Source organism: Dromaius novaehollandiae, chromosome 30 (genome assembly GCF_036370855.1).
Source record: "Dromaius novaehollandiae isolate bDroNov1 chromosome 30, bDroNov1.hap1, whole genome shotgun sequence".
Lineage (NCBI taxonomy): Eukaryota > Metazoa > Chordata > Aves > Casuariiformes > Dromaiidae > Dromaius > Dromaius novaehollandiae.
This window is the reverse complement of record NC_088128.1, coordinates 823,124-829,784: the sequence shown is the minus strand read 5'-3', so window position 1 is coordinate 829,784 and position 6,661 is coordinate 823,124.

Genomic DNA, 6,661 nt, shown 5'->3' with positions numbered 1-6,661 from the left:
GATAGGGCGGAAGGGCGGATAGGGCGGAAAGGCCGCAAAGAGTCTAATGGGCGGAAAGGGCGGAAGGACCGAAAGGGCGGAGAGGGCGGAATGGGCGGAAGGAGAGAAAGGCGGAGAGGGCGGAAGGGGCGGATGCTCGGAAAGGGCGGAAAGGGCGGAAAGGGCAGAAGGGCAGAAAGGGGGAAAGGGCGGGAGGGGCGGAAAGGGCGGATAGGGTGGAAAGGGCGGAAAGAGCGGAAGGAGCGGAAGGGCAAAAAGGGCACAAAAGGGCAGAAGGGGCGGAAAGGGCGGAAAGGGCGGAAGGGCGGAAAGGGCGGATGGGCGGAAAGGGCGGAAAGGCGGAAAGGGCGGAAAGGGCGGAAATGCGGATGGGCGGAAAGGGCGGAAGGGCGGAAGGGCGGAAAGGGCGCAAAGGGCGGAAAGGGCGGAAAGGGCGGAAATGCGGATGGGCGGAAAGGGCGGAAGGGCGGAAGGGCGGAAAGGGCGCAAAGGGCGGAAAGGGCGGAAAGGGCGGAAAGGGCGGAAAGGACGATGAGGCGGAAAGGGCGGAAAGGGCGGATGGGCGGAAAGGGCGGAAGAGCGGAAGGGGCGGAAAGGGCGGAAAGGGCGGAAAGGGCGGAAAGGGGCGGAAAGGGTGGATGGGCGGAAAGGGCGGAAGGGCGAAAAGGCGGAAGGGCGGAAGGGCGGAAGGGGCGGAAGGGGCAGAAAGGGCGGAAAGGGCGAAAGGGCGGAAAGGGCGGAAAGGGCGGAAGGGCGGAAAGGGCATAAAGGCGGAAACGGCGGATTAGGCGGAAAGGGCGGAAGGGGCGGATGGGCGGAAAGGGCGGAAGGGCGAAAGGGCGGAAGGGCGGAAGGGCGGAAGGGGCAGAAAGGGCGGAGAGGGCGGAAAGGGCGGAAAGGGCGGAGAGGGAGAATGGACGGAAAGGGCGGAAGGGCGGAAGGGCGGAATGGGCGGAAAGGGAGGAAGGGCGGAAAGGGCGGAAAGGGCGGAAGGGGCGGAAGGGCGGAAAGGGCGGAAAGGCGGAAAGGCGGAAAGGGCGGAAAGGACGGATGGGCGGAAAGGGCGGAAAGGGCGGACAGGCGGAAGGGCGGAGATTGCGGAAAGGGCGGAAAGGGCGGAAGGGGCGGAAGGGCACATGGGGCGTAAAGGGCGGAAAGGGCGGAAAGGGCGCAAGGGCGGAAAGGGCGAATAGGGCGGAAAGGGCAGAAGGGCGGATAGGGTGGAAAGGGCGGAAAGGGCAGAAAGGGCAGAAAGGGCGGAATGGGCGGAAGGGCGGAAAGGGCGGAAAGGGCGGAAAGGGCAGAAAGGGCGGAAAAGGCGGATAGGCGGAAGGGCGGAGATTGCGGGAAGGGCGGAAAGGGCGGAAAGGGCGGAAGGGCGGAAAGGGCGGAAAGGGCGGAAGGGCGAAAAGGGCGGATGGGGCGGAAAGGGCGGAAGGGGCGGAAGTGCGGGGATTGCGGAAAGGGCGGAAAGAGCGGAAAGGCGGAAAGGGCGGATAGGGTGAAAAGGCGGAAAGGGCGGAAAGGGCGGAAGGGGCGGAAGGGGCGGAAGGGCGGAAGGGGCGGAAGGGCGGAAAGGGCGGCCAGGGCGGCCAGGGCGGAAAGGGCGGAAAGGCTGACAGGGCGGAAAGGGCACATAGGGCGTAAAGGGCGGAAAGGGCGGAAAGAGCGGAAGCAGCGGAAGGGCGAAAAGGGCACAAAGGGTGGAAAGAGCGGAAGGCGGAAAGGGCGGATAGGGTGAAAAGGCGGAAAGGGCGGAAAGGGCGGAAAGGCGGAAAGGGCGGAAGGGCGGAAGGGGCGGAAGGGCGGAAAGGGCGGCCAGGGCGGCCAGGGCGGAAAGGTCGGAAAGGCAGACAGGGCGGAAAGGGCACATGGGGCGTAAAGGGCGGAAAGGGCGGAAAGAGCGGAAGCAGCGGAAGGGCGAAAAGGGCACAAAGGGTGGAAAGAGCGGAAGGCGGAAAGGGCGGAAAGGGCGGAAGGGCGGAAGGGCGGAAAGGGTGGATGGGCGGAAAGGGTGGAAAGGGCGGAAAGGCGGAAAGGGCGGAAAGGGCAGATGGGCGGAAAGGGCAGAAAGCGCGGAGGGGCGGAAAGGGCGGCAAGGCGGAAAGGGCAGAAAGGGCGGAAAGGGCGGAAGGGCGGATAGGGCGGAAAGGCCGCAAAGAGTGGAATGGGTGGAAAGGGCGGAAGGACCGAAAGGGCGGAAAGGGCGGAAAGGGCGGAATGGGCGGAAGGACAGAAAGGCGGAGAGGGCGGAAGGGGCGGAAGGGCGGAAAGGGCGGAAAGGCAGAAAGGCCGGAAAGGGCGGAAAGGGCGGAAAGGGCGGAAAGGCGGAGGGCGGAAAGGGCGGAAAGGGCGAAAAAGGCAGAAAGGGCGGGAAGGCGGAAAGTCGGAAAGGGCGGATGGGCGGAAAGGGCGGAAAGGTGGAAAGGGCGGAAAGGGTGGATGGGCGGACAGGCGGAATGGGCGGAAAGGGCGGAAGGGCGGAAGGGCGGAAAGGGCGGAAGGGCGGAGGGCGGAAAGGGCGGAAAGGGCGAAAAAGGCAGAAAGGGCGGAAAGGCGGAAAGTCGGAAAGGGCGGAAAGGCGTAAAGGGCGAAAATGTGCAAAGGGCGGAAAGGGCGGAAGGGGCGGAGAGGCGGTAATGGCGCACAGGCGGAAAGGGCGAAAAGGGCGGAAAGGCGGAAAGGGCTGAAAGGGCGGAAGGGCGGAAGGGCGGAAAGGGCGGATGGTCGCAAGGGCGGAAAGGGCAGAAAGGGCGGAAAGGGCGGATGCGCGGAAAGGGCGGAAGGGGCGGAAAGGGCGGAAAGGCGGAAAGGCGGAAAGGGCAGAAGGGCGGAAAGGGCGGAAAGGGCGGAAGGGCGGAAAGGGCGGATGGGCGGAAGGGCGGAAAGGGCGGAAAGGGCCAAAAGGGCGGAAAGGGCGGAAGGGGCGGAAAGGGCGCAATGGGCGGAAAGGGCGGAAAGGGCGGAAAGGGCGGAAAGGCGCAAAGGGCGGATTGGGCGGATGGGCGGAAAGGGCAGAAAGGGCGGAAAGGGCGGACGGGGCGGACGGGGCGGAAAGGGCGGAAGGGCGGAAGGGCGGAAAGGGCGGAAGGGCGGAAAGGGCGGAAAGGGCGGAAGGGGCGGAAGGGCGGAAGGGCGGAAAGGGCAGAAAGGGCGGAAAGGGCGGAAGGGGCGGAAGGGGCGTAAAGGGCGGAAGGGCGGAAAGGGCGGAAGGGGCGGACGGGGCGGAAAGGGCGGAAGGGCGGAAGGGGCGGAAGGGCGGAAAGGGCGGAAGGGGCGGAAAGGGCGGAAGGGGCGGAAAGGGCGGAAAGGGCGGAAGGGGCGGAAAGGGCGGAGGGGGAGGAAAGGGCGGAAGGGGCGGAAGGGCGGAAGGGCGGAAAGGGCGGAAGGGGCGGAAGGGGCGGAAGGGCGGAAAGGGCCGAAGGGGCGGAAGGGGCGGAAGGGGTGGAAGGGCGGAAGGGGCGGAAGGGCGGAATGGCGGAAAGGGCGGAAATGGCGGAAAGGGCGGAAGGGCGGAAAGGGCGGAAGGGCGGAAAGGGCGGAAAGGGCGGAAGGGCGGAAAGGGCGGAAAGGGCGGGAGGGGCGGAAAGGCGGAAAGGGCGGAAAGGGCGGGAGGGGCGGAAAGGCAGAAAGGGCGGAAGGGCGGAAGGGCGGAAAGGGCGGATGGGTGGAAGGGGCGGAAGGGCGGAAGGGCGCAAAGGGTAGAAGGGCGGAAGGGCGGAAAGGGCGGAAAGGGCGGAAAGGGCGGAAGGGGTGGAAGGGCGGAAAGGGCGGAAAGGGCGGAAAGGGCGGAAGGGCGGAAATGGCGGACGGGGCGGACAGGGGCGGAAGGGGCGGAAGGGCGGAAGGGGCGGAAAGGGTGGAAGGGCGGAAAGGGCGGAAAGGGCGGAAAGGGCGGAAGGGCGGAAGGGCGGAAAGGGCGGAAAGGGTGGAAGGGCGGAAAGGGCGAAAGGGGCGGAAAGGGCGGAAAGGGTGGAAGGGCGGAAAGGGAGGAAAGGGCGGAAGGGCGGAAGGGCGGAAGGGCGGAAAGGGCGGACGGGGCGGACGGGGCGGAAGGGGCGGAAGGGCGGAAGGGCGGAAGGGGCGGAAAGGGCGGAAAGGGCGGAAGGGGCGGAAGGGGCGGAAGGGTGGAAAGGGCGGAAAGGGCGGAAGGGGCGGAAGGGGCGGAAGGGCGGAAAGGGCGGAAGGGCGGAAAGGGCGGAAAGGGGCGGACGGGGCGGAAGGGGCGGAAGGGCGGAAAGGGCGGAAAGGGCGGAAGGGCGGAAAGGGCGGAAGGAGCGGAAAGGGCGGAAGGGCGGAAAGGGCGGAAGGGGCGGAAGGGCGGAAAGGCTGGAAAGGGCGGAAAGGGTGCATGGGGCGGAAGGGGCGGAAGGGGCGGAAAGGGCGGAAAGGGCGGAAGGGCGGAAGGGGCGGAAGGGGCGGAAGGGGCGGAAGGGCGGACGGGGCGGAAGGGGCGGAAGGGGCAGAAAGGGCGGAAGGGGCGGAAGGGGCGGAAGGGGCGGAAAGGGCGGAAAGGGCGGAAGGGGCGGAAGGGGCGGAAAGGGCGGAAAGGGCGGAAGGGCGGAAGGGCGGAAAGGGCGCAAAGGGCGGAAAGGGCGGAAGGGGCGGAAGGGGCGGAAGGGGCGGAAGGGCGGACGGGGCGGAAGGGGCGGAAGGGGCGGAAAGGGCGGAAGGGGCGGAAAGGGCGGCAAGGGCGGAAGGGGAGGAAGGGCGGAAAGGGCGGAAAGGGCGGAAAGGGCGGGAGGGCGGAAGGGCGGAAGGGCGGAAGGGGCGGAAGGGGTGGAAAGGGCGGAAGGGCGGAAGGGGCGGAAGGGCGGAAGGGCGGAAGGGCGGAAGGGGCGGAAGGGCGGAAAGGGCGGAAAGGGCGGAAGGGCGGAAAGGGCGGAAGGGCGGAAGGGGCGGAAGGGGCGGAAAGGGCAGAAGGGCGGAAGGGCGGAAAGGGCGGAAGGGGCGGAAGGGGCGGAGGGGCGGAAGGGCGGAAAGGGCGGAAGGGCGGAAAGGGCGGAAGGGCGGAAAGGGTGGAAGGGCGGAAGGGCGGAAGGGGCGGAAGGGCGGAAGGGCGGAAGGGCGGAAAGGGCGGAAGGGCGGAAGGGCGGAATGGGCGGAAAGGGCGGAAGGGCGGAAAGGGCGGAAGGGCGGAAAGGGCGGAAGGGCGGAAGGGCGGAAGGGGCGGAAGGGCGGAAGGGCGGAAGGGCGGAAAGGGCGGAAAGGGCGGAAGGGGCGGAAGGGCGGAAGGGCGGAAAGGGCGGAAAGGGCGGAAAGGGCGGAAGGGCGGATGGGGCGGAAGGGCGGAAGGGGCGGAAGGGGCGGAAGGGGCGGAAGGGCGGAAGGGGCGGAAGGGGCGGAAAGGGCGGAAGGGGCGGAAGGGGCGGAAGGGGCGGAAGGGGCGGAAGGGCGGACGGGGCGGAAGGGGCGGAAGGGGCAGAAAGGGCGGAAGGGGCGGAAAGGGCGGAAAGGGCGGAAGGGCGGAAGGGCGGAAAGGGCGCAAAGGGCGGAAAGGGCGCAAGGGGCGGAAGGGGCGGAAGGGGCGGAAGGGCGGACGGGGCGGACGGGGCGGAAGGGGCGGAAAGGGCGGAAGGGGCGGAAGGGGCGGAAGGGGTGCAAAGGGCGGAAAGGGGCGGAAAGGGCGGAAAGGGCGGAAGGGGCGGAAGGGGCGGAAAGGGCGGAAAGGGGCGGAAGGGCGGAAGGGGCGGAAGGGGCGGAAGGGGCGGAAAGGGCGGAAGGGGCGGAAAGGGCGGAAGGGCGGAAGGGCGGAAAGGGCGGAAAGGGCGGAAGGGGCGGAAGGGCGGAAGGGCGGAAAGGGCGGAAGGGGCGGAAGGGCGGAAGGGCGGAATGGGCGGAAGGGCGGAAGGGCGGAAAGGGCGGAAGGGGCGGAAAGGGCGGAAGGGGCGGAAGGGGCTGAAGGGCGGAAAGGGCGGAAAGGGCGGAAGGGGCGGAAGGGGCGGAAGGGGCGGAAGGGCGGAAGGGCGGAAGGGGCGGAAAGGGCGGAAGGGCGGAAGGGCGGAAGGGGCGGAAGGGGCGGAAGGGGCGGAAAGGGCGGAAAGGGCCGAAAGGGCGGAAGGGGCGGAAGGGGCGGAAGGGGCGGAAGGGCGGACGGGGCGGACGGGGCGGAAGGGGCGGAAAGGGCGGAAGGGGCGGAAGGGGCGGAAGGGGTGCAAAGGGCGGAAAGGGGCGGAAAGGGCGGAAAGGGCGGAAGGGGCGGAAGGGGCGGAAAGGGCGGAAAGGGGCGGAAGGGCGGAAGGGGCGGAAGGGGCGGAAGGGGCGGAAAGGGCGGAAGGGGCGGAAAGGGCGGAAAGGGCGGAAGGGGCGGAAGGGCGGAAAGGGCGGAAAGGGCGGAAGGGGCGGAAGGGCGGAAAGGGCGGAAGGCGCGGAAGGGCGGAAGGGCGGAAGGGGCGGAAGGGGCGGAAAGGGCGGAAGGGGCGGAAGGGGCTGAAGGGCGGAAAGGGCGGAAAGGGCGGAAGGGGCGGAAGGGGCGGAAAGGGCGGAAGGGCGGAAGGGCGGAAGGGGCAGAAAGGGCGGAAGGGCGGAAGGGCGGAAGGGGCAGAAAGGGCGGAAGGGCGGAAGGGCGGAAGGGGCGGAAGGGGCGGAAGGGGCGGAAGGGGCGGAAGGGTGGAAATGGCGGAAGGGCGGAAGGGGCGGACGGGGCAGAAGGGGCGGAAGG